Here is a 26,924-nt window from a genome sequence, read left to right on the forward strand (position 1 = left end):
GTGTCCAGTAGTTCGACCGAGATTGCAGTCCTTTTCTCACCTGCAAACCTGTACAAGCTCTGCCTTGGTCAAACTCTGCCTTCAGTGTGTGCAGTAACTAGATGATGTTCCTCAGCGCGCACATGCACAGCTCAACCAGCAGGAAGGCCGAGGGAGAAAGAGAGAGAGTTCCAGAATAATCTTCTTGGCAGGCAGGCAGCGTAGCTTTTAATCCCCAATTGTGTATTCCAAGGGCGGGGCTGGAATGTACTTGTCTGTCTAAACCATCATAGCCAGGCGCCTTGAGATGAAATAATCGTTATGTCCCTTTTGTCTTAGTATCTTGAATTGTCTGGAAGCATAGGGAGGTCCCACTATTCCATAGAGACCCCTTGCAGCCAAACCTGTCAGTGGCTAATGGGACATTCATCAGCCACCTTCTCTGTCATCAAACACTGTACAGCTGGTTGTTCCCAACTCCTGCTTCAATTTGCGAATCGTGAAATTGAGGGTTGCTATTTCCTCCCGGTATCTTTGTGACGTTTCTGCAATTTGTTTGTTACAACCTCAAGAAGATCAGTTCATTGAAGACTAGTTCATCGTGCATTTTAAAGGTATATATCCAGGGCTTCAATTCTCGGGCTTCAATTCTCTCAGTTCAGCTTTGACAAAACATTTTATGATTTTACTTCTGCTTTGTCTTCTTCACCTCCCCACACACACCATCCCAGCCAATAATAATAATGGCTGCTTAGTCAGTTGCATGCCAGCTTTTTTCATTCTATAGTTGTTTCTGTTGTGGAACGAGGCATTCGAACTGGAAGCTATGCTTGCCATTTTCTGAGCTGGACAGGCATGATGTTCATGTGAGATTCTTATCTTACAAATTTGAATTTCATGTGATGGGGCTGTGACTGGGGAATCTGGTTTTAGCGACAGGCTTTCCTTCAATGGCACTTCTGACACTGAATTGAGGAAAGCGTTCTCAGGACTAGCTGCAACCTGGAACTGTAAAAGATTTAACTCACCCTTGCAAGCTCTGTGGGTTCTGCAGCTATTCTTACAAGGGAGGTACAGTGGGGTATTCTGCTGCAGTAAATATCTTTGCCTTTAGCTGCCAGCCTATTTTTTGCAGTGTATTCTGGCAAATTTTCTCTGCGTTTTCAGATTCTGTTGGGAGCGTCACTTAGGTCAGAATTTCTATCAAAGTTTATTCTGCGTCTTCCAGCATCTTAGCTTGTTTCAGCATTTTCGCGAGGTTGAGGCCTTTTGATCCCCAGCTGTCACCATGTTGGGAAGGCGTTGGTTGCATAATGGTGTCTTCAATAAATTAGCTGTAAGCTTTTATTGATAAATACTGTACAAGTATTTACACATGTATAGTAAAAGGCACAGGCTAGGAACTATCTCCATGCTTGTTTTAACCCAACTCTGCTCAACACCACACTGATCCGTAGGTCTGGGTCATGTGTCTTTTTATATCACTGCATGGGCAGTACTGTACTTAGTCCCACATTAACACTATATGTACCAGACCCCAGTACTACAGGCTCCTTCTGCATCCTCCAAGGGATGTTCCTCAATGTATCAATGGATTGTGAAACCCCCTGCCACAACCCAGCTTTGCAATGCTCCAAAACGCCAGGACCGTACCAATGTGAATAAATACATGTTCCTGATAATACAACTTTGAATAACGCCACTGCTTCTCATTAAAAAAATCTGACTCACCATAAGCAATACCATGGGGGCACTGAATAGTAATAATTAGATCAAAACTAAAAAAAGCTGCTTGATGCGGCTGACTTACTTTATATAAATACAATATTAGATTGGATGACAAGCATCTCTGCCTTCCTCAGTGATACTGAGGAAATGCGCCTAATCTTTGATTGCAGCTACAGACACATATAGCATTTTCCAGTTTAAACATTGCAGTCAGGTGCTATTTTACAAATCAATAAAGTTCTCCGTGTGAGGGAAAATCCAAACTTGTCTCTGAATATCTGACTGTAAAAAACAGTTCAATGTTACCATCATCAGGTTTCAGTAGGTTTGGGCACAAAATCATAGCTCAACTTGGTTTCCTTGTCCAAAAGTATGATTCATAGGACAGGCTTTCGATTTTGTAAGTCCATGTTAATAAGGCAAAGTACGTTCTAAATTAGAACATTTGATGTCAAATGATCACCAATCACTTTTGAGTGCAATTGAATGCAAAATCCATGTCAAGATTTTCAGCTGGGACGAAGGAGCCCAATTTCTCACTGTAAAATAGAACACTTTGGTAGTTTGGGCTTTCAGGTGAGATAAAGTGGAGGCAGCGAAAGAGTAAACTCCTCTATTCATAGAACATAGAACATAGAACAGTACAGCACAGAACAGGCCCTTCGGCCCTCGATGTTGTGCCGAGCAATGATCACCCTACTCAAACCCTCAACCCAACAACCCCCTCCCCCTCCCCACCTTACTTTTTAGGACACTACGGGCAATTTAGCATGGCCAATCCACCTAACCCGCACATCTTTGGACTGTGGGAGGAAACCGGAGCACCCGGAGGAAACCCACGCACACACGGGGAGGACGTGCAGACTCCTCCCAGCTAATCTAATAATATCAAGTTGCTGTTGAACCACATGGACTGTTCACTATTCCCTAAACAACCATCTTTCAGTCAGACTGACAATCTGATATCAATTAGCATCAAATGATATTTTATATTTACCCTATGCCTCTCCTCAATGTGGGTTTCAGCCATTGGAGTGTGCTGAATGACAGCGTTGGAAGTAGGAGGAATGAATGTTACATTTATGTTTCAGTAAGTCATTGTTCCTCCATGTTACAGTTTGTTAAAATATCTGCTTTCGATTAAATTTCAGACTTTGCACCTTGCCTTGGCTCCTGCCTGCAAGGAGTTGCCAAGCTCATCAGGACAATTTTATTTTAATGGTGGCTAGATTGTGGCCTCAGGCTTGTTAACTTGGGCCTTACGTGCCATGCATTTACCCACAGCCAAGAGGAACAAGATCAATTTGTAGGTAATCAAAATGGACATGTGTCCGTATTGTACAAGCTGACTATGTGCAATGCATAAATACAATAGATGGTGAGAAGACAAATAAGAAATTAAGGAAAAACCAAAGTTTCAGCAGTGGCTCACTTGATATCACTTTCACGTCTTTATTCAGCTGATTGTGATTTCACGTCCCACACACAATGCTATAGGCTGACACTTCAGTGCAGTACTGAAGGAAAGCTGTTCAATAGAAATCCGGGGAATTCTCCCAGTGCTCTGACCAATCCCTGAGCCACCATCTAAAACAAATCATCTGGTCATTTATTTTATGACTTATAGAATTTACAGTGCAGAAGGAGGCCAGTTGGCCCATGGAGTCTGCATCTTGGAAAGAGCACCCCATTTAAACCCATACCTTCACCCTATCCCCGTAACCCAGTAACCCCACCCAACCTTTTTTTTGGACACTAAGGGCAATTTATCATGTTCAATCTACCTAACCTGCACATCTTTGGACTGTGAGAGGAAACCGGAGCACCCGGAGGAAACCCACGCAGGCACGGGGAGTACGTGCAGACTCCGCACAGACAGTGACTCAAGTCGGGAATCGAACCTGGGACCCTGGAGCTGTTAAGTAACTGTGCTAACCACTGTGCTACCATGCTACATGCTGCTTACGGTGTGTAAATCCATTGTCACGTTTCCCACACAGTCATTAGATTACGAAAATATTTCATAGGCTGGAATGTTCTTATGTTGTGAAAGGTTCTATCTCAACTCGTACTAGGTTTTGGTTTGTAAGGTAATGAAGTGCTGATCAAGGTGGATCGCGAAGCTCAATAGACTTGACCAACACTCTAAAAGTCCAGCTGCAGCAAGAGCAGATTTTAAATAGGGTAAAACAAATGAATCTGTGATTTTGGGATTCAATTTCAACTCCGGCCCCATTTTCAATTCCAGGTTCAAGTAAATCCATTTACTTCAAGCTCCTTCTTATAATTTATTTTATTTTTTTCATTTATTGAGAATCTTTCCATATGTAGGAAATCATGAAGTCTGAAAATAGACAAACGCTGAGACTTTCTGGCCTTGCAGGTTTTACCACGTCAGGAGTGGCAATCCGTTTTGCTGGGGCCAGGAGATCCCACCAGTAGAGGGGAGGGTGCGCGTGGAATCACACCCCAAAAATATGCAATATTACAGAAATGGGCATTAGTTGATGCCAGGATTTATATTTTAAATTCTGAATATGTAAAAGGAAGAAAATACGAAGGGAGGTAATGAACGAGTTTGACAGCCTTCGGGTCTTGGGAAAATCTGTGTTCGAATACAAACAATGCAATGCAAACAGATATATTGGGCATGACTAGAAAGGTTCTCAGTACCTTATCAGGCACGACTTCCTGGGTGATTCCCGACGACTGAGCCAGCAAGACTGTGGCCGATATTTAACAGCACATATGGCCAGTTATGATCCCCCATGAGCTTCACGGAGGAAATGGCTGCCTGCCAGCTGATTCGCCTGGATTACACCCAGCAACTCCCCGCTAACATGGGGGAACTGCTCATAAACATACACTCCAGTAGCACACAGCCATTCCACCATGTAGACCTGCTCCACACTTCGGGGATCCCAACTTGGCTGGGCTGCTGGATACTGTGGAGGTGAGATGGGACACTCTGTTCCACCAAGGGGGTCTGCTACCTGGGAGGCAGTGGCAGCGGCCGTCAGTTCGGGCAGCATGGCCAGGAGGACCGCCGTCCAGTACAGAAAGAAGACCAGTGACCTCCACCTACCGCAAGTCCAAGTTAACACCCGCCCCTGGCATCAGTTATGCCTGCCACCACCCTAACTCTGCCCCCCCTTTCCCCCAACAGGTCTGTGGCTGGCACTTTGCGCCACTCCCCCCAGCATATCATCGCGATGGTGCCTCAGCAGACTCTGACAGTCACTAGCACAATCCCTCCATACCCAGGAGGAGTGATCACACATGCCACCTGTCATGGACCCCCCTGATGCTTCAAGCATGAGGTCCTCTCTTTGACCTCCAGGAGAAGTTAGCCCATAATAGGCAGGAAAGGGCCTGATGCAGATGCTAGGGTATGGCCATGAGATTCAGGAGGGGATGTTAGCGACACTCCAGCCAATGTGTAGTTGATTGGAGGAGTTCTAAACATCACAGGTGCAGGAGATGATGCTGATGGTGCATGGCACTGAGGCCAACACTGCTCAGATGACGACCACAGTGAAAGCCTGCAACATGAGGTCAACATCGTTAGTGGTGGTGTCCAAGGCGTGACTCAGTCAGTGATGACCACGGCTGAGGGTGTCGACAGCATCCCAGCTGCTGGGGGACATGGCCCAAATGCAGGTGGACATAGCCCAGGCACTCCAGACCATGTCATAGATGTAGATGGACATGGCCGGGGCATTCCAATGCGTGGCCCAGTCACTGAGGAGCATCGCCGAGGGCGTCTATGCCATGGTGCAGACAATGAGATGGAGATTGGTGTCAATTGATGTCAATTAATGTCTCGCCTCATCTAGGTGGGATCCGGAACTCGCCAACAGGAATGGGCTTGTTAGATTGCGAACCAATCTACGCCTGGTGCAGATCCCAATTTTGGCCTCTCCACTGATTTAACCAGTACGCATGGATCCATATCACACATCTGTTAAATTATGCCTGTTATATCCAATTGTTTGGTGTTTGGTTGTGTCTGTCTGTTGCCTATTCACTGTGTGTGTGTGCTCTCAGTCAAGCCTATGGGTGGGGTTAGAGAAACTGAAACCAAACGGTAAGCATGACCAAATGCCAACTCATCGTGCCCATTGTCAGAATACTTGACTGGAGAGATGGAAGCACTTGCCTGCATCTATGTTTCCGAACATGAGCACTTGTATCTCTGTGGTAGCAAGTTCACTCTCCGCACTGATCACCAAGCGCTGACTCCGTTGTTTGTCATTTCAGATTCTGGTTACTGACTACTACGCATCGAGATAGTCAGATGATCTCCATAAGTACGCATTCAAGGTTGAATATTGCAGAAACAGCAACAGAGATATGCCTGTACACGGGAGCATGGATGGGGTGAAGTGAACTGGGCAAATTTAGATTAGCAGTGGCTAGCAGTAATCCTGCAAAGCTAAGAGGAGTGCTCCTGCTCCAACTGTCTCAACCCTAAGGTAAGCATCCAAACAACCTATACACTCATCAGCGGACTCCGGTAATCTCTTCAAGAACCATCAGTTAGCCAGACAAAACAGAGCAAAATGCACATGGTCCATGCCCCATCCAATTTCTGCCAAATTTGATAATGGAATTCAAAGATGTAGCATTCCACAACCCCCCCCCCCCCCCCCCCCCCCCCCCCCCACCACCACCACCCATGAACAATCTCGAGGAGCCTAAAGCCTTCTAAGTCACCAGTTGGTTCCCGATTGGATATAAAATATGGAAGACAGCTTCTGGAAATCGGCTATAGGGTCATAGAGCATCACAACACAGAAAGAGGCCCTTTGGCCTAACGTGTCTGTACCGGCGATCAAGCATCTATCCCTTCTAGTCCCATTAAAATGGCCCCATTGTTAGCTGGCAGGATAAGGTTTTGGTAAGGGATTGGTGTGGGTGCTGCGAGTGTGTCCTGGAAATATGCCGAGTCAGCAGATCATGATGTCAGCCAGCGTGTAACACTCATTTGACACCAGTAGTGCTATTTTCAACCTCAATGCTACAGCTAATGCCCTCACTTAACCTCAGAAAGCTGAACATGTGTTTAACAGCAGGAAGACCCAACACTATGCAGAGAGATCATCAAGAACTTTCAGGTTAGTTTTTTTTTAAATAAACATTTTATTGAGGTATTTTTGCTTTTGTAACAACAACAAAATACACAATGTACATGAAACTATAAAACATAGTGCAAAAGCCATCTCCCTTCCTTACAGGTCCCACCTTTATTAACCCCCTACTCTAAGCTAAACTAACCCCCCCCCCCCCCCCCTGCTGACATTTAATTTTCCGCGAAGAAGTCGACCAACGGTTGCCACCTCTGGGCGAACCCTAACAGTGACCGTCTCAAGGCGAACTTGATTTTCTCCAAACAGAGAAAGCTAGCCATGTCTGATAGCCAGGTCTCCGACTTCGGGGGCTTTGAGTCCCTCCAAGCTAATAGTATCCGTCTCCGGGTTACCAGGGAAGCAAAGGCCAGAACATCTGCCTCTTTCTCCTCCTGGATTCCGGGTCTTCTGACACTCTGAAAATCACCACCTCTGGACTCAGCGCCACCCTTGTTTTTAACACCATGGACATGACACCTGCAAACTCCTGCCAAAATCCCCTAAACTTAAGACATGCCCAGAACATGTGGACATGGTTCACTGGTCCTCCACACATTTTGCACACCTGTCTTCCACCCCAAAGAAACTGCTCATCCGAGCCACTGTCATGTGAGCCAGATGAACGACCTTGAATTGTATCAGGCTGAGCCTGGCACAAGTTGCGGACGCGTTGACTCTACTCAATGCGTCCGCCCATAGACCATCCTCTATCTTAGGGGGCAGCAGGGTAGCATGGTGGTTAGCATAAATGCTTCACAGCTCCAGGGTCCCAGGTTCGATTCCCGGCTGGGTCACTGTCTGTGTGGAGTCTGCACGTCCTCCCCCTGTGTGCGTGGGTTTCCTCCGGGTGCTCCGGTTTCCTCCCACAGTCCAAAGATATGCGGATTAGGTGGATTGGCCATGCTAAATTGCCCGTAGCGTCCTAATAAAAGTAGGATTAAGGGGGAGGTTGTTGGGTTACGGGTATAGGGTGGATACGTGGGTTTGAGTAGGGTGATCATGGCTCGGCACAACATTGAGGGCCGAAGGGCCTGTTCTGTGCTGTACTGTTCTATGTTCTATGTTCTATGTTCTATCTCTCCTCCCAGCTCTTCCTCCCACTTGCGCTTCAGCTCCTTGGTCTGCGTCTCCTCTGACCCCATAATTTCCTTGTAAATGTCAGAGACCCTCCCTTCTCTTACCCATCCTCTGGAAACTACCCTGTCCTGAATCCCCCTTAGCGGTAGGAGCGGGAAGGTTGACACCTGTTTAAGTAGGAAGTCCCACACCAGCAGATACCTGAATTTGTTTCCCCTCACCAACTCAAACTTCTCCTCCAGCACTCTCATACTCGGAAAGCTCCCCTCTATAAACATATTCCCATCCTCTCAATCCCTGCTCTCCGCCATATCCGGAATCCCCCATCCATACTTCCCGGGGCAAACCGGTGATTATTACAGATTGGGGATGACAGGTTACAGATTACCGATGCTCCCTCTGCTCCCACATGTCTCCTCCATTGCCCCCAGACTCTCAGGGCCACCACCACCACGGAGCTGGTGGCGTACCATGCCAGTGGGAACGGCAGAGGCGCAATTATCAATGCCCCCAGACTGGTGCCCTTGCATGAAGCCGCCTCCATACGCTTCCATGCCAACCCCTCCCCACCACCCACTTCCTGATCATGGCTATATTTGCCGGCCAGTAATAGTTACCAAACTTTGGCAGCGCCAACCCGCCCACTCCCCGACTCCGCTCACGCATTACTTTCCTTACTCGCGGGGTCTTACCCGCCCAAACAAAGCCAGTGAAGATTTTGTTGACCTGTTTAAAAAAGGACCGCGGAATAAAGATGGGGAATCACTGAAATACAAAGAGGAATCTCGGGTGGACCGTCATCTTCACCGCCTTTACCCTCCCAGCCAGTGACAACGGAAGCGTGTCCCATTCCCATCTCCAAAAATCATCCTTCATTTGGTCTACTAGGCGGGCCAGATTTAATTTATGCAGCCGGTCCCATTCCCGCACCACTTGAATGTCTAGGTACCTAAGTCTTCCCCCAACTAATCTAAACGGCAGCTCCCCCAACTTTCAGCTTAGTCGTTGGTTAATGTTTACTGGATATTATTGGAAGTGTTTGGCAGTTAGTGTTGTTTTTTTACAGTTGCTGGTGTCCACAGGGAGTGCCACTTGCACAAGTCTTGTCACTTCAAGGTTCTTCTCCAATCACTTGTCCCCAGACATGGATGATTCCATGGGCAGCACGGTAGCACAAGTGGATAGCACTGTGGCTTCACAGCGCCAGGGTCCCAGGTTCGATTCCCCGCTGCCGAGTCTGCACGTTCTCCCCGTGTCTGCGTGTTCCGGTTGCTCCAGTTTCCTCCCACAGTCCAAAGATGTGCAGGTTAGGTGGGATTGGCCATAATAAATTGCCCTTAGTGACCAAAAAAGTTAGGAAGGGTTATTGGGTTCCGAGGATAGGGTGGAAGTGAGGGCTTAAGTGGATCGGTGCAGACTTGATGGGCCAAATGGCCTCCTTCTGCACTATGAGTTCTATGTTCTATTCCATTCCCATTGACCTGCAACATTGCAGAGAGAATGAGCTGAGGCAACACAGGGGTGGACAAGCTGCAACCAAGATGGAGGAGGATGAAGGGCATCTGGGCCCTTAGCAGGAGGCCATATCCACCCAGGGCCTTCAGGGAGCAATTCTCCAATCGCAAACTCAGCAATGAACAATACTCACTGAAAACTGGGGCTGGATTTCCCACCACCTGCTGTCTGCTGATAGCAGTGGAGAATGCAATGCCTGGAGGGGAAAATGGGATGGTGCCGATTAATTTCCGATGCTCCGGTCTCCCGCTAGTGTGGCATCAAGGTTCGTGCCCCGAGCCACTGGAGAATGCAAATCGGTCAAAATGACTTCTTCCAAGAAGCTATAGAATAGTCCAGACAGATTTCTAAAAAGCAGCAGCAGTAACTTCATTGAAAGTGAAAACCACATCATAAGGCTTAAAGCCCCTCAGATCCTTTGATCTGCAAACCGTCTATACACTTCAAACCAAAATGGTTTTTACCAGGCTGTAATTGACAGCTTTCAGACAGCCAGATGTCTGGCTTGTTTATTTTCATTTACCTTGCTGTGAAACTAACCAATGTTTATAAACATCTAGGAGTTAAGTACTTTCTCTTTATCTCATTAGAAAGTACTTAATTGCTTTTGATGTGGTCATGAGCGGTCAGTCATAGCTAGATGAAGTTGGCCACCACTTCCATGCTGGACAATACAGAATCCAAGATTTGCACAAAACACTGGGTCAAGTCGGTGTCAGACTCTGCTATGACCCTTAAAAGTGATCTTAGACTTTCTGGCAGATCTGCCGATGCACCAAGCAATTCATTGTACATACCCAGCAACCTTTCCTTATGCACCATTCCATCAGAGACCCCCGTCCCCCCATATCAGAGAACCCTCTAATTGCTCAGCAGCACAACTCATGCATGACCTTGACCTCTAGCGAGTTGGCATCTAAGCTATATTTGTGCTACCATCTGTAGGCCACCCATGGCCAGTATCTCACCACATGCAGGTCACACTTTTAAAATACTCTCCAAAATATGCACAGCGCTAGTATCTGAGCTGATAACTGCTGATTCGGTGACATTGGCCAAAATTCTCCCATCCCACCCATGCCAGGTTTGGTGGTGAGTGGGAGTGGATAATCTGGTGGAAGTCAAAAAGTCAGAAAGCTGTCGGTATGAAATTACATTGCAGTTCCCTTAATGGTGGGTCAGTCTCCCTGTTGGCTGGTGGTGTGAATGCTGTTTGCATTAATTTGCATCTCATGAATATTCATTATAACATCTGCCCACTGATGTCCCGTCAGGCATTCCAATCTTGGGTTGTTCCACTGTGAAATTACGACCGTTTAAAATCTGATTGATAAAGGCTGGCGTGTAGAAGACGTTGCTCAGTTCGCAAGAGACTTCAAGGTGAGTGAAACTTAGCCGTTCTGTCATCCTGCTGTGCTTTTCCAGATGCACTGTACACCACTCTGCTGGGGTAGATCAGTATCAGCCTCCATCTCCATGCCGAGCTAGACAGCACCATGCTACTGGACCCATGGACCCTCCCGTGTTACCGAGTCGGATCAATACAGTACCTGGGGTTGGGGGGTACTGGGGCCACACACCTATGTCTATCTGGGCAGCACTGTGCTGCGGGACTCATGCAACCACTGCAATCAGGGGTGGGGTGTGAGGTGAGGCTGGGGTGGGGTGTGGCCTGATGCAGACAAGGAGGGCCAATGTGGAAGGAGGGCTGTGTCAGGAGGGGGAAGAGGAAGGCTGAGGTCTCAGAATGTCAGGCAGAGAGGCAAGGAAGTGGATGAAGTAGACGATTATTGGAAGGTGGAGGGAAGACCGAGGCGAGGGAAGCTGGACCCCAACAAGGCTGCATGGAAAGCAGTCAAGGGGATACCAGATTGTTTACTGGATGAAGGTGCACAAAAAGACTCCAGATATGGTGGGTAAATGTCCAAGTGGAGCATGGTACCTTACTGGTGATGCGCTCGGGGGGGGGGGGGGGGGGGGGGGAAGGGATTGAATTGAGGAACATATTTCCTCTTGAGGCTGCTTGCCTTTCCCCTCTGAGTTGTTGATACCTTACATGGTCTGCTGAAGACAGATGGGCTGCAGAGAGCGATATGAGCATATTCGGTGTTTAAATATGGCGCTGGGACCTTTGAACCCGGTAGCTGATGGTGGCCCACCAGATGATCCGCAAGGTTTGTGCATAAAAAAGCGCTGAATCTGGCACAGGACCTCGCCATTCTAGCCACCACAACTTAATCTCAAAATGGAGAATTTGTTTCTTCCACATCATTATCTTTCTGTTCTTCTGTCTTCCTCCACTGCCTGGTCAGGTGGCCGTCTTGGTTTTCTGAAAATAGAAAAGTCCCAAGCTGTTCCTGCGAACCTCCTCGACCAAGATCTTCAAGTGCTGCATTAGCAAACCTTGGAGCAGGGCAAATGGTGGCACAGTGGTTAGCACTGTGGTCTCATAGCGCCGAGGTCCCAGGTTCGATCCCGGCTTTGGGTCACTGTTCATGTGCAGTTTGCACATTCTCCCCGTGCTTGTGTGGGTTTCGCCCCCACAATCCAAAGATATGCAGGGTAGGTAGATGGGCCACGTTAAATTGCCCCTTAATTGGAAAAAATAAATTGGGTACTCTACATTTATTTAAAAAAAGAAAATCTTGGAGCAGGCTCTCTGCCATCTTGTGTTCTTCATGCTCAAATCCTCTTAAGCAACCAGTTGCAGCATCTCGCACAGGCTCGCTTTAAGTAGTGCTGGCTAGTTTGAACTGGTGTTAACCTCTTGCTATTTTGTCATCCTCATTTAAGCCTGCTGTCACTCAACAGTGCACTTAGCACTGGCTGCAAGCTACAAGCATTTAGATCAGCAAACTGCTGTCTTTCATAAATTTTCAGGCCATTGTAATGAAATAATACATTTGCACATGAATACACTGCTTCTATTATGGGTATTTACCGTTTGATGAGTAGGAGTGCAGCTTTATCATTTTATATTACTCTGATGAAGAAAATTGAATGAAAAGTAACAACTTGTCCAATTTTTGTCTACAGACCGTAATTTATATTTTATTAAACGAAGAACTTGATATCACACCAAATGCTGACCCTGTCACAACGCTACGTGCCTTCCAGTATTTCACCACCGGGCACCCGAAATGAAAATGCTTGTGGTCTTTTGACATTTCTTTAGCAGTGCAGCTTTAAGAAGAGTCTGCACAGGCGTAACAGGCATTTGCAGAGCTGACTTCAGCAGCCTGCAGGATTCTGCTTGCTCAGTATTTCATTCATAAGCAGGCTGGACACACACAGCGCATCTTGCAACTGAGCAAGACCTAAAGAAACTTCTTTCAGTTAGCTTCTTCTTTGTCCTTTAAGTAATCTTACCGATCGTGGCCTTACTGAATAATAATTGAAACTCATTAGTCGTAAGTAGCTTGCCTGGTTTTATTCTTCTGGATAGAGGGATGCTGATGATTTGATGACAGGAAAGTGCAGCAGTCACACTGGTAAGTAGTAATTCATTTCACTTTACAGTCTTTCTATTTTCTCCACTGGTTACTTGCAACATTTGCTGTGTGACTGTAAAAGTGTTATTATTCTCATTTCAATTGATCCAATGAAAATACCTGGCGCAACACTATCCGCTCAGTAAGTCTTCAGGGTTGTAATCAATAAGTACTTGAAACAGAAAATAGAGACATTTTGTTGATTCTGTCTTCAGTTTTTTCCTTCGATGTTCTGAAATTTTTTGGCATCAGTTCACAGAGACAGGAACCGGCTTGCAAACAATGCTTGAACTTAACACCTCCTCTATAGACAAGATGCTTATGATTCAGGATAATGTCTGGTCTATGTTTTGGAAGTTTAATCCCCGTTTATCATTGTTATTTCAGTTTGGGTATCAGGCCATAATTTAAGACATTCCATGTCATAGCTAAGAAGCAGAAATCCTTAAACACACCCTTTAGAATGCTTTTACCTGACACTGCTAAAATAAGTTCAAAATATTAGGCAAGAGAATTTGGTGTGTGGCACATCAGGTTGGAAAATATGTAGAAGGACAATGCTTTATTACAATAAATAAGAGAACTTTGATTAAATGATTTTTGTTGAGTTCTTATTGACAGCAGCCTTTGCGTTGGTTCCCAGCAACCCAAAGAGTGCCCTGGATTCAATGTGAGCATGGGGGCATTAGATACCAGAACCCTGACAGTTAAGATCTTTCCAGAAAAATAAATAGTCAGGAGAGAAAGACAAGGGCTGCTCTACCTGCAAATGGAATTGTGTATTGTTGTTTGAGACCGACTCTATTCTCAAATAACATTGGACTCAATGTTAAAAACTTATGATCCTGTAACATCCGAGAAAGAGATTGGAGAACTTTGCTTGCTTCTGCAAATCAGATGTCAACCCCAGTCTGAATGGAAGAAGGTAGAGTGAAGCAATTAGAAAGGAGATGGTTTATTTGCTCATTTGAAGTGGCAATTGCATTGTTCTTCTGGAAGGACAATGGTCTTGTGGACTATGTTATCAGTGGGCTCTGTCACTCTGGGGGGGGGGGGGTTAATGGAGCATTAGATGAGATAGTGAGGCAATCCTAAAAAGCTTCACTTTAATCTTCCTCCTTGAGAAAGGGCAAGCTTTTGAAAAATGCCCAAATCAGCCATCCTAGAATGTATACACATTTTAGCAAATTAGGAAATGTTAGTTCAGATTCACCTTCTAGTCTTTCAGTCTGATATTGAGATGATATTAATATTAAAGAGTTAAGCATGTTGTTCAAATGTCAATAACCAATGAGGCACAATTAGCATTACATGACTCTGGGGCACGCATTGCAGGACCCTGTGAATTTACAAAAGAATCAGCAATACTGGAAGGCAAATGATGAAATTATCCTAGCTTGGATCATTTCCTTCCAGAGACAGAAGCCACCAGAAATCAAATCCATTCTCTGAGCGCACATTGTTCAGAAACATTCTTTTCTTTAGCCACTTAACTCAGCTGTGCTGTTGCCATCAGCTATAGCAGAAAGATGCTGCTAATTTAAATTTGGAAGTATATATAGTTTACTGATATCTATGAGGAAATAAATATTTCAGCTTTCTCACTGAGTCGTCGGATTGTGTTTGGATCAGGTGAAATGGAACAAGCCAGAATCTAAGTCCAGTTCTCAGCAGAAAAATGAGTACTTCACGGAGACATCTGAACTCTGGGACACAACAGCCGGCTTTGAGACACAGTGAGCCCCTTTCCAGAGACCTCGTGAAAGGAAAATGAGACCTGCTAAAATCTGCACTTCGGTACATCGTCATTTTGAGTCAGGATGAAATAGGCCTTTCAGAGAATGTGGTGACTGCAGAATATAGAAACATTATTGTCAAGTATTTACAATGATGTAAAGGAACCAATGATTCACATGTTTTGGGTTCATTTATTTAAACTCGGTACACAAGAACATGTATACTTGGATAGAACTTGAAGATATCAGCAGTAGAGAAGTGTGCTGTGTACTCTTCTCGTCGACAAAAATGAAACATTAAACACTTGTATAGTGCTGGTACTATAGTGATAGAATACTGAAGACCATAAGACATAGGAGCAGAATTAGGCCATTTTGCTCATCGAGTCTGTGCCACCATACAATCATGGCTATTATGTTTCTCATCCCCATTCTCCTGCCTTCTCCCCATAACCCCTGATCCCCTTATTAATCAAGAACCTATTTATCACTGTCTTAAAGACACTGAGTGATTTTTGCCTCCTGCGGCAAAGAGTTCCGCAGATTCACCACCCTCTGGCTGAAGAAAGTCCTCCTCATTTTAGTTTTAAAGGATCATCCCTTCAGTTTGAGGCTGTGGCCTCGGGGTCTAGTTTTTCCTACTAGTGGAAACATCCTCTCGACGTCCACTCTATCCAGGCCTCAGTATCCTGTAAGTTTCAATAAGATCCCCCCACATCCTTCTAAACTCCAATGAGTACAGACCCAGAGTTCTCAACCGTTCCTCATATGGCAAGCTCTCATTCCAGGGATCATTCTTGTGAACCTCCTCTGGACCCTTTCCAAGGCCAGCAAATCCTTCCTTTGATACGGGACCCAAAACTGCTCACAATACTCCAAATGGGATCTGACCAGAGCCTTATTCAGCCTCAGAGTACATCCCTGCTATTGTATTCTCGCCCTCTTGACATGAATGCTAACATTGCATTTGCCTTCTTAACTTCCGACAGAACCTGCACGTTAACCTTAAGAGAATCTTGAACTACGACTCCTAAGTCCCTTTGATTTCCTAAGCTTTATTCCATTTAGAAAATAGTCTATGCTTCCATTCTTCCTATCCCATGACCATGCTTTTCCACATTGTATTCCATCTGTCACTTCTTTGCCCACTCTCCTAGCCTGTCCAAATCCTTCTGCAGCTCCCTTGCTTCCTCAGTACAACCTGCTACTCTGCATATCTTTGTATCATCTACAAACTTAGTAACAGTACCCTCAGTTCCTTCTTCCAGATCATTAATGTATACTGTGAAAAGTTGTGGTCCAAACACCGACCTCTGAGGCACACCACTAGCGACTGGCTACCATCCTGAAAAAGACCCTTTATCCCCACTCTCTACCTCCTGCCAGTCAGCCAATCCTCTATCCATGCCAATATCTTACCCTTAACACCATGGGCTCTTAAATTATTTAATAACCTCCTACACAGCACCTTGTCACAGGCCTTCTGGAATCTAAATAGATCACGTCCACTGGCTCTCCTTTGTCTAACTTCCTTGTTACCTCCTAAAAGAACTCTTAAAAGATTTGTCAACATGTGTGAAAGGTATATTACAACATTCGCCTTTCTTTTTAAAAAATACTTCCCCTACCCCCCTCAAAGAAGTAGAACTATTTATAATACATGTTCACACTTTGTTACCATTACATAATTATATGAGTCTCTAAAATATAGATGTAATCTGCTGGTAATCTGGAGGTTTCTTTAATTTCCCACTATGATCAGTGGGATTTTTAATCGTGAGTGTTCCGGTTGCATTTGGGATCTTGCCCTTGATGCAAAAGGACTGCACAGTGGTTGAGGAGCTGAATAGATCTGATTTTTCCTTGGTTACGCCTGACCATTGTGCTTTTGTATGTAATTATGCCATAGGACCTTGATTCTGAACAAATCCTCACCTCAGCTGGTTGCCATGTATTTACAGTAAACGTGCTGTCCCAATTCTTTATACAGTACCTACATTTTTATCATGCACGCTGGTCATCTTCTCTTGTGTTTTTCCAGTTGCTCCCTAGTTTCTGGGAGAGTAGGTAAATTGGTATGTAATTTTCCTGAACATGGGATGGAATAGATGCACTTAAAATGTAATTCTCAAATACAACGTTGCAATGTGTAAATCTTGTTTGGCCAGTCTACATTTGAGAATTAAAGATTTCACCGTGTGACTCATTCGTTCAGCCACATCATTGGATTTAGGTAATGAAGAGAAGGAGTAATGTGAACGATATTGCACTTCTCATACATATCCTGAATTGACTTACCAATAAATTGCAGACTGCTATCTATAATGATCTATCTAGCCAAACCAAATAAACTGAAGGTATCACATAGAGTGTGTATGATGGTATTGTGCAATTGTCGAATAATGGGGTACTTGGTAAAGTAGTTGATGATGATGGTGAAGTCAATGCCATGGACATGAAAGAGGTCGGATGTGATTTTGGACCAACAATGGGTAGGAATCTCATGTGGGATCAGTGGTTCTTTGTGTTAATTTGGCATATGCACTTGATATGCCTTGCACTTCAATATCACTGTTCATGCTGGGCCAATAGCCAATGAGTTTTCTCATCTGATCTATGCCCGTGTGTGAGCGATGAAGTTGTTGAAGATTATCAGGATGCAAAGATTCTGACATGATGACATAGAACATAGAAAAATACAGCACAGAACAGGCCCTTCGGCCCACGATGTTGCGCCGAACCTTTGTCCTAGATTAATCATAGATGACGTGCCTTCCTTTAGAATGGCTCGCTAGGAGATGCATAGCTTGTCCTGGAAAGACCAAAATGGTCTCACCTGTTCGCGGACATGCTGAATTGAATCAGGACATTCTTCGCTGATGGTTTCCCACATTTCTGTAATGTGGAATCATTTGTCATTTCTTTTGTATCTCCTGGCATGTGCATTGCGCAAAGTGTGCCAGATTGGTGGGGCGGTATTCTCCATCCAGGGACACCAGAATCGTCAAGCACGATTGGGTGCAGTAGTGCGCGTTAGCCGAAAATCGCAGTTGGCGGCGGGTGCCCAAAGGAATGCCATGCTCTGGTGCCTTGGCAGCGGCGTGAATGCGTTCCATGCCACACGCCGGTGTGGGCATGCAAATTGTACAGTAAACCTAAATTAACAGGCCCAACCCAGCCATTTCCAGGGCCCTTGCAATGCTCCGCCTCCGCCAGGAAGGATTACTGATGGCAAGATTCACTTGTGGTATTTAAAATTAGAAAACAGATGTCGTGGCTGCTGAGGGAGAGAGAGGACGTACGAAAAGTGTCCAACGTCACTTCAATGTGCTGACAATTATGCCACTGGTGGAGGGGCTAGGGCCTGGGGGAATAGCGTGGGACGGCCAGGAGATGGGCAATGGGGTCGAGGTGTACGGGCAGAGAAATTAATCTGCTGCATATTGGTGTCACATTTTAGACTGAACACCAATCCTTCGTTACATGTCGCTTGCATCAATAGGTGCAGATTATGATCATGCTCTTGCTTTGTTCTTCCCACAACTACAATGTCATATGCAACATAGACAAATCCTGGCACAGTGCATGTCGTGCTGTCCAGGAAAGAGATCTGGTGAACAACCTGAAGGTACGTTGTTGAAAACAGTATTGTCCAACAGAGTATGAAATGTAATAAGCTCTTGAGACTTCTCCACAATGTGTACTGACCAGTGGCCATCTTGAAGTTGGTTTTGAACTTTGCACCTGCAAATCGAAGATTTAACTAATTTAAGTTGTGTTTTTTTTTAAAGACAATGTTTCAAAGCTATGTTTAAATGATGCGGATCAAAGCATTCTCTCAATTATCTGTCCTAACGACACAAGTAATTGAGATGCACAAATCTTAGATCCGGCATATGCCCTGGTCACTCGCTTTTCCTGACTGAGCAACTGGGTGCTGGTCCTCTCTACACGCTGTCCCATTCACTGGCTGACAGGCTATGCACTGCAGTGTCACCATGAAGGATCCACCTGCTTACCAGCTCTTTATTATCCCAGGCTGTGTCTTCAAAGGTTTGCTGTGCAGTCATCACCCTGCGATTTCAACACTCTCTGATGCGGTGAACTTAATTGTATCCTGACCAGAACATTGAAGTGTTCTCATGCCATGTAGCATGATCTAAGGCTGCTCACCACATTGTACTTGTGCTGAATCTTGCTGCCAGGCTGTTTGACCAACATGTTTGCACCATAATGTGTTTTGAGAACCATTATAGAATCATAGAATTTACAGTGTAGAAGGAGGCCATTCGGTCCATTGTGTCTAAACCGGCCCCTGAAAAAGCACCCGCCCTAAACCCACACCTCTATCCCATCCCGGTAACCCAGCAACCCCACCCAACCGTTGGACACCACGGGGGGGGGGGCAATTCAGCATGGCCAATCCACCTAACCTGCACATCTTTGGACTGTGGGAGAAAACTGGAGCACCCGGAGGAAACCCTCGCAGACACAATGAGAACGTACAGTGACCGAAGCCAAGAATCCCTGGCGCTGTGAAGCATCAGTGCCGCCCAATTTTATTATGATATAAAAGTGCCAAACACTCGTAAGTGATTGTGTAAACATGCTGTGGGATCATTTATTTAAACTAGGCACATGAGAACATATATACCTGAATAGAAAACTTGGAAGCATCGGCAGCAGAGCTGGGTGCTCTGCTTACAGGCCAATATGAAAATGAGTCTTGGTCACATGACTGACTCCCGCTCCAACAATGGCATGTTGTTATCTCTTAAAAGCAGATTACAATTTTTTTATTACAATATTATTTTCAAAGCGACCACAATGAATTTGGTTTACCTCAAAAACATTCATCACTTCAGTTCACAGGTCGCGAAAACCAAGCTGCACCACAAATATTTGTGGTTAATTTGTTCCTTCAGCCCAATGTTTACACTTGTGGAAACCTTTGTTCCCTAATTTCTAAGCATATACCCAGAATCTCGATGGAGAAAGTGAGGGCAGCACGGTAGCATAGTGGTTAACACAGACGCTTCACAGCTCCAGAGTCCCAGGTTCTATTTCCGGCTTGAGTCACTGTCTGTGTGGAGTCTGCACGTTCTCCCCGTGTGTGCATGGGTTTCCTCCGAGTGCTCCGGTTTCCTCCCACAGTCCAAAGATGTGCAGGTTAGGTGGATTGGCCTTAGTGACCCAAAAAAGAAGTTAGGTGGGATTACTGGGTTACGGAGATAAAGGGGATAGGGTGAAGGCATGGGGCTTAAGTAGGGTGCTCTTTCCAAGTACCGGTGCAGACTCGATGGGCTGAATGGCCTCCTGCTGCACTGTAAATTCTATGATTTCCATATCGGCTTTCCATCTAATGACCACTGGGGTGGGTGAAATATTTACAGGTGGTGCTAAAAGTTCCAGTTTTTTTTCTTTTGCTGAATCTTCCTCTTCAATTTCTCCTTGTGCTCTCCTACCTTACAGCATCCTCTTTCAACTGGGAGCTGCAGCAGATGTTTTGGGCTGTGGGCATCTCCATTAGTTAGAAGTACATCTGGAAAGTGGGAATACTGATATTATTGGCATCTCAGAGCATGGCTGACAGCAATGGATGACCAATCGCTAGAGCTGAAAGGAGAGAAAATATTGAATAATAATAGGTTTACAAACAGGTGAAGAACCATATTGTCAATAAGATGCCATCCAGCAGATATAGAAATGATGAATGTATTAATAGAAGACGATAAGGATTAAATGACGGATAAAACTGAATATTAGGTGACAAATTGTTGCCTCGTCATTTTCCAATTGCTTACAAAATAGAAACAGGTCATTTGGCCTAACTACTCTTTGTACAAGCATTATCTCATTCTACTTCTTGCTCTTTCAGCATAACTTTCTATTCCTGTCTCCCTCATGTACTTTCTCAGTTTCCCAAAATGGCAGCACAAAATCAGCAGTGAACAAGGAGATAGCTGGCAGATAAGGAGGGTTGCTCAGCATTATAATGTTAATCCTGGCAGTTGACTGGGCGGTCCTGGGATGCTCAGAGAAGGGTGAGTTTACAAACAGATTCAAACAATGAGGATCTCATTCCTCACAACCCATGTGAATCAGGCTTTTGGAGCAGAGACAGTGCTGGATCTGATCTTCACCCTTCTGCCCTCTGTGCCAATTTAGTGGTAATTTGTGCCACCACCCATAACTGGTTATGAACTCCAAGACTGGAAAACAGCTGCCATTCAATAACTATGGCATTGTTAGATCTGATAGTGTTCTCAAAGTGAAGTCCAAAACTATAGGATAGGGTGGACTTTGGAAACAGATTTTGAAACTAAATGCCCAGCATTTCGCTCCCAGTCGGATGCGTAGAGTCAGGAAAATTCCCAGGTGAATTTGCGAACCCAACCTATAAACATGGCTGCCTGGGTGTCGGATTTTCAGTCTGACACAGGGGTGGAATGGATCAGAAGTCAGGGCAGGTGACCCGGGAAGAACTGAGGAAGATGCTGGGTGCAGAGGCTGACTGGGTAGAAGACATGCTTCTAGGATTAAAACATGAAACATTCCTACAGCCCTCTCCTTTTATCCTACCTTCTCTCCCCATACACACTGCCTATGCTTTATGCATGCTGCCTCATGCTCTCTATTCCCACATAAACACGCCACCCACACTCATACCACTTGTATTCCCTATGCCAACCTTTGTTCCACCACCTCTGGTGCCCTTTATGCCCTCTATGCCAATTTAGTGGTAATTCATGCCTGCACCTGTCACTCTTTTCCCCACCACCTCCAATATACCAATTCACTTATCCACCACCATTGGAAAACCGTAATCCCCATACAGAGTTGAGACAAAGTAACTTTCTATGTGCCTATTGCAGACTTTACTTTATTGAAAAAAAAAACACTCTTTCCATTAACTGCATTCACATTTCTTCAACTATATAATATCTTATAACAACAAAGGTTTCATTCAAGTGGGCAATCTATTATCACAAAAAGTACTGGAATTCAGTCCCATATCAAATAGCCTACACCCATTTGTAGGTGTCAATCAAACTGCAAAACTACAGACACCCTCCTGTGATAATGAATGGTTGTGAAATCATGCAGCATTAATCCAGTAAAGGAAACCCTCAGGCTTGTTGAACATCTCTGTTGTGAGCCTCAGTGAGTCAGCAAAAATGAAATTGGGAAATCATTCTTAAAAGTGGAAGAAAATGGAATGTATTTTAAACTATTAAACTGAATAAGCATCAGGGTAATTATATTCCATCTGAAGAAAGGTAAAACGAAAGAAGCCTTAAACCACAATGTTTTAGGAAGGAGCTTAGAAAGAAAAGTAAGCAAGAAAATGCTTGTCGATGCTGCTCAGAAACCTGGTAGTTAAAATCTACTCCAAAATAGTTCACAAAATGAAGGCTTGAGGGAGAATGGAGCCAAATCTATCGACATAGTAGCTGATCCTATCTTATTGATGCTATAGGGAAAAGTGACAGTGATGCAACCAAACACCATTTAATACTACATTTTAATGGAATGAACCATTTAAGATTACCAGCATTAAAATGTGGAGAGAAGGACAGAAATCCTATAATATAAAGTTGGCATGCAGAATCTACATTTGCAGCCAAACTTTCGGTGGAGACAAAACCAGCCACTGTGTTTTATTATGAAGCCACACTTCTCTTTGAATAATGCTTGCATAAATATTACCCAGTCCAGTGCTCAAGATACAGCAAACTATCATTTCAATCGAGTACTTGACAACTCCCAGGATTTTAATAAAGAGACTTGCGTTTATATAGTGATTTTCACAATCATTGGACATCTCAACTCACTTTACAGGCAATGAAGTACAAGTCTGATGTAGAAAATCCTGCACCCTCAGGATTGATTCAATGCCGGATTTTGCATTTTCCCAGATTTTGGGATACCCGTCATTAGATTGGAGGGGCAGACACATATTTTCTGTTAGACCATAAGACCATAAGACATACGAGCAGAATTAGGCCACTTGGCCCATCGAGTCTGTTTTGCCATTAATGGTTGATATTTTTTTCATCCCCATTCTCCTGCCTTCTCCCCATAACCCCTGATCTCCTTATTAATCAATATCATAGAATGAAAACCTATCTATCTCTGACTTAAAGACACTCGGTGATTTGGCCACCACAGCCTTCTGCGGCAAAGAGTTCCATAGATTCACCGCCCTCTGGCTGAAGAAATTCCTCCCCATCGCTGTTTTAAAGGATCGTCCCTTTAGTCTGAGATTGTCTCCTCTGCTTCTAGTTTTCACCACAAGTGGAAACATCCACTCTATCCAGGCCTCGCAGTATCCTGTAAGTATCAATAAGGTCCCCCCCTCACCCTTCTGAACTCCAACGAGTACAGAGCCAGAGTCCTCAACCAACAAGCTCTTCATTCCAGGGACCATTCTTGTGAACCTCCTCTGGTTCCTTTCCAAGGCCAGCACATCCTTTCTTCGATACGGGGCCCAAAGCTGCTCACAATACTCCAAAAGGGGTCTGACCAGAGCCTTATATAGTCTCAGATGTACATCACTGGTTTTGTATTCTAGCCCTTTCGACATGAATGCTAACATTGCATTTGCCTTCCTAACTGCTGACTGAACCTGCACGTTAACCTTAAGAGAATCGTGAACAAGGACCCCCAAATTCCTTTGTGCTTCTGATTTCCTAAGCATTTCCCATTTAGAAAATAGTCTATGCCTCCATTTCTCCTTCCAAAGTACATAACCTCACATTTTTCCATATTGTATTCCATCTGCCGCTTCTTTGCCTTCTGGAAATCTAAATAAATCATGTCCACTGGTACTCCTTTGTCTAACCTCCTTGTTACTTCCTCAAAGAACTCTAACAGATTTGTCAGACATGACCTCCCCTTGACGAAGCTGTGCTGACTCAGTTCTATTTTATCATGCACTTCCAAGTATTCCGCGATCTCATCTTTAACAGTGGACTCTAAAATCTTACCAATGACCGAAGTCAGGCTAACCGGCACTCCCCTCTGCCCCCTGGTTCTCCTAGAACTCTGGCATCGCACTGGTATCTTCAATCGTGAAAACTGATACAAAGTAATGATTCCAGTTTGTTTGCCATTCTTTGTTTCCTCTTATTACTCCTTCAGCCACATTTTTCAGTGGTCCAATCTCTATATTTGACTCTCTCTTACCTTTCATATATTGAAAAAAACCTCTTCCTAGCTTCTTTTATACTAGCTAGCTTGCACTCATATTTCACCTTCTTCCCCACCCTATATAAATTTATTCAAAGGAGTGCAGACTGAGATGTTATAATAATAATAATCTTTATTGTCACAAGTAAGCTTACATTAACACTGCAATGAAGTTACTGTGGAAATCCCCTAGTCACCACATTCTGGCGGCTATTCGGGTACACTGCCCGAATAGCCGAATTCAGAATGTCCAAATGACCAAATAGGAACTGGAAGCATTGCCAGAGGGTCATTACTGCTCAGCAGAATCTTAGTCTTGTTTTTGTGATCCCTGGGGATTTACTGCTAATAAATAGATTCTAGTTTCAGTTGGTAGGAATTAAAGGTCCATGCAGAAGCGTTACTTACAAACATTACCAAATGATGCCACTAATATTTAATTTGTGCACAGGACAGGTTTTGCATCTCCTTCATTCTGATTCCATGGAGCTGCAGACACAAACCGAGAGAATTCCTGACTCTATCCCGCCAATTCTGCCGATAATAAACTCCCACAAATAGCAACATGGTAATGACCAGAAAATTGTTCTTTTGTATTGTTGTTCTCCCCAAAGCATCCGAGTTTTAAAAAAAGGGCCGGAAGAGCTCAAGGAGATAGAATGCATGTCGTACAACTCATAGATCAAATTACCCCAGATATTGATTCCAAAGTCACAACTACCTGCACTTGTAAAAAAGAAATGAGTGTGCAGCACTCACTCAAGAGAGCCCACTATGCAATCCATAATGAACAGCAAGGATTTTGACACTGGTTTATATATGCCATTCACTCCAGTTTTTAAGATAGAGTGATACTCTAGCCTTACTTTGGTCTTTTATTTGCAAATCCTTGCATGGTTTTGATCTAAACTTGGGTTGTTCTTGACCTGTTGCCTGCTGCCATTGTGTCGGTGGACAGCTCTAACCTCCTACCCTGAAGTTCAGAAACGATCTCAAACACTCTACCCTAGTTCTTGATCTTTCCAGCATTCCTATTGTGCCAGTTAAAACAAGGTCCATGTTGTCCACAGCTGAATACATGATCCAGCAACTGTACTGATCAAACAGTGATTTATTTGGTTCGGAAGAATGAAAGCAGTATTGTTGAGGCACTGCTAGAAATTAGTTTTTTCTGCCATGGGTTCAGATTGCAGAGACAGTTTAGCAGCAAAATTATATTCACCCACCTGTTATGACCTCCTCAGAGGTCATGGGGTGGGCAGAGGTCATGGGGTGGGCACCGTCTGTTTTCCTGTGACCACCTCAGCATACGAACTTCCCCGATAAATGAGGCGGGTCTACCCCTGAACAAAATCCACGACCTGAAGACGCTCGGGCAGTGGAGAGATTGCTGTATGAGAAATAAATCTGTGTTCATTTTGTATCCAACTGTGCGATCCCTTGTGGTCACTTTGTCGGATTCTACACCACCCAATTGGGTTTATTTCTACAATTAAAGGTGGTTAACCTTTTAGAAAAATAAAGTCTATCTTTAATACTTGCATTTCCCCATGACACAAATGTTTATATGGTAGTAGTGTGTTACAGTTCAGTCAGGAGTTTCAATGGCAACATGTACTTTTTACATGCGTGTTGTATGCTGGAGGTGGGATAGTGAGAGTAGAGGCTCCCATGTCTTTCTGTCACATGGTCCCCAAGGAATCTCACCCACTCTTTCTGCCTGCCATTGACAAGTGTTGGGAAACTTTGCAAGTGGAAGCTCAACCTGTTTAGCAGCGTGTAATAACTGTGGTAGTAACCACTGTTCTTTATATTAGGGTATGTATGGTAAGACCCTGTACTACAGGTACAGGGGTAGCCCCTGCCTGCTGGCTCCGCCCAGTAGGCGGAGTATAAATATGTGTGCTCCCCATACAGCAGTCATTTCGCCAGCTGCTGTAGGAGGCCACACATTTTGGTGTAATAAAGCCTCAGTTGTATTCAACTCTCGTCTTTGTGCAATTGATCGTGCATCAATTTATTACACTAAAGTTTTCAGAAGATGGACCTCCGCATCAAGCCGGATCGCCTGCAGCTGGATCCACAATCAAGCAACGCCAAAAAGGACTTTGAACACTGGCTAGCTTGTTTCGAAGCTTACATCAGGTCTGCACCAGACCCAATTCCGGAAGCTCAGAAGATCTACACGTGGCTGAGCTCCAGCGTTTTTCCGCTTATCCAGGACACGCCGACCTACGATGAAGCCATGGCGCTACTGAAAGAAAATTACACTTAGCGGACTAAGACGCTTTACGCCAGGCACGTCCTCTCAATTCGTAGTCAACTCCCTAGTGAGTCAATAGAAGTTTCTGGCGTGCCCTAATTCCCCTGGTCAGAGACTGTGACTGTCAGGTCGTCGCGGCCAGAGAACATTCAAATTTACTCATGCGGGACGCTTTCGTTGCGGGGATTGCGTCAGATCACATCTGCCAGCGACTTTTAGAGGGGGCCACGCTCCACTTCACGGCAACCAAAAAGCTGGCGCTATCGATGATGGTCGCCTCGCGCAATATCCAGGCCTACACCCCCGGCCACGCGGCCCACCCCTCCTACGCATCGTGGACCCCGCAGACGGCCATCCCATCGGGGAACCTTTCATGTCTCTGAAAATTCGGCACTCCGCCGTCGAAAAAGACGCCCAGGCCAACGTTGAAGCTGTGCGGCATTGGAGGCATTACCTGGTCGGCAGGAGATTCACTCTCCTCAATGACCAATGGTTGGTAGCCTTCATGTTTAACAACACACAGCGGGTCAAGATCAAAAATGATAAAATCTTGAGGTGGAGGATCGAGCTCTCCAGCTACAACTACGAGATTTTGTATCGCCCCGGTAAGCTCAATGAGTCCCCGATGCCCTATCCCGAGGTACATGTGCCGGCGCACAGGTGGACCGACTCCGGACTCAGCACGACAACCTTTGTCACCCGGGAGTGATACGGTTGTACCACTTCATTAAGGCCCGCAATCTGCCCTACTCCGTCGAGGAAGTCAGGGCCATCACCAGAGACTGCCAGGTCTGTGCGGAGTGCAAACCGCACT

The 26,924-nt window shown here is 45.0% G+C and overlaps 1 protein-coding gene across 10 annotated transcripts in view; it reads left to right on the forward strand.

Moving 5' to 3' along the window:
* The first annotated feature begins 12,636 nt into the window (after positions 1-12,636).
* Positions 12,637-26,924, forward strand: part of LOC119969166 (galactosylgalactosylxylosylprotein 3-beta-glucuronosyltransferase 1-like) — a 170,975-nt gene continuing 156,687 nt past the window's right edge. For all 10 annotated transcript variants that reach the window (XR_005461302.1, XM_038802397.1, XM_038802393.1 and 7 more), the window contains exon 1: positions 12,637-12,919. The gene's annotated coding sequence lies outside the window, so the exon portion shown is untranslated. The remainder of the gene's footprint in view (positions 12,920-26,924) is intronic.

Source organism: Scyliorhinus canicula, chromosome 7 (genome assembly GCF_902713615.1).
Source record: "Scyliorhinus canicula chromosome 7, sScyCan1.1, whole genome shotgun sequence".
NCBI classification, from domain to species: domain Eukaryota; kingdom Metazoa; phylum Chordata; class Chondrichthyes; order Carcharhiniformes; family Scyliorhinidae; genus Scyliorhinus; species Scyliorhinus canicula.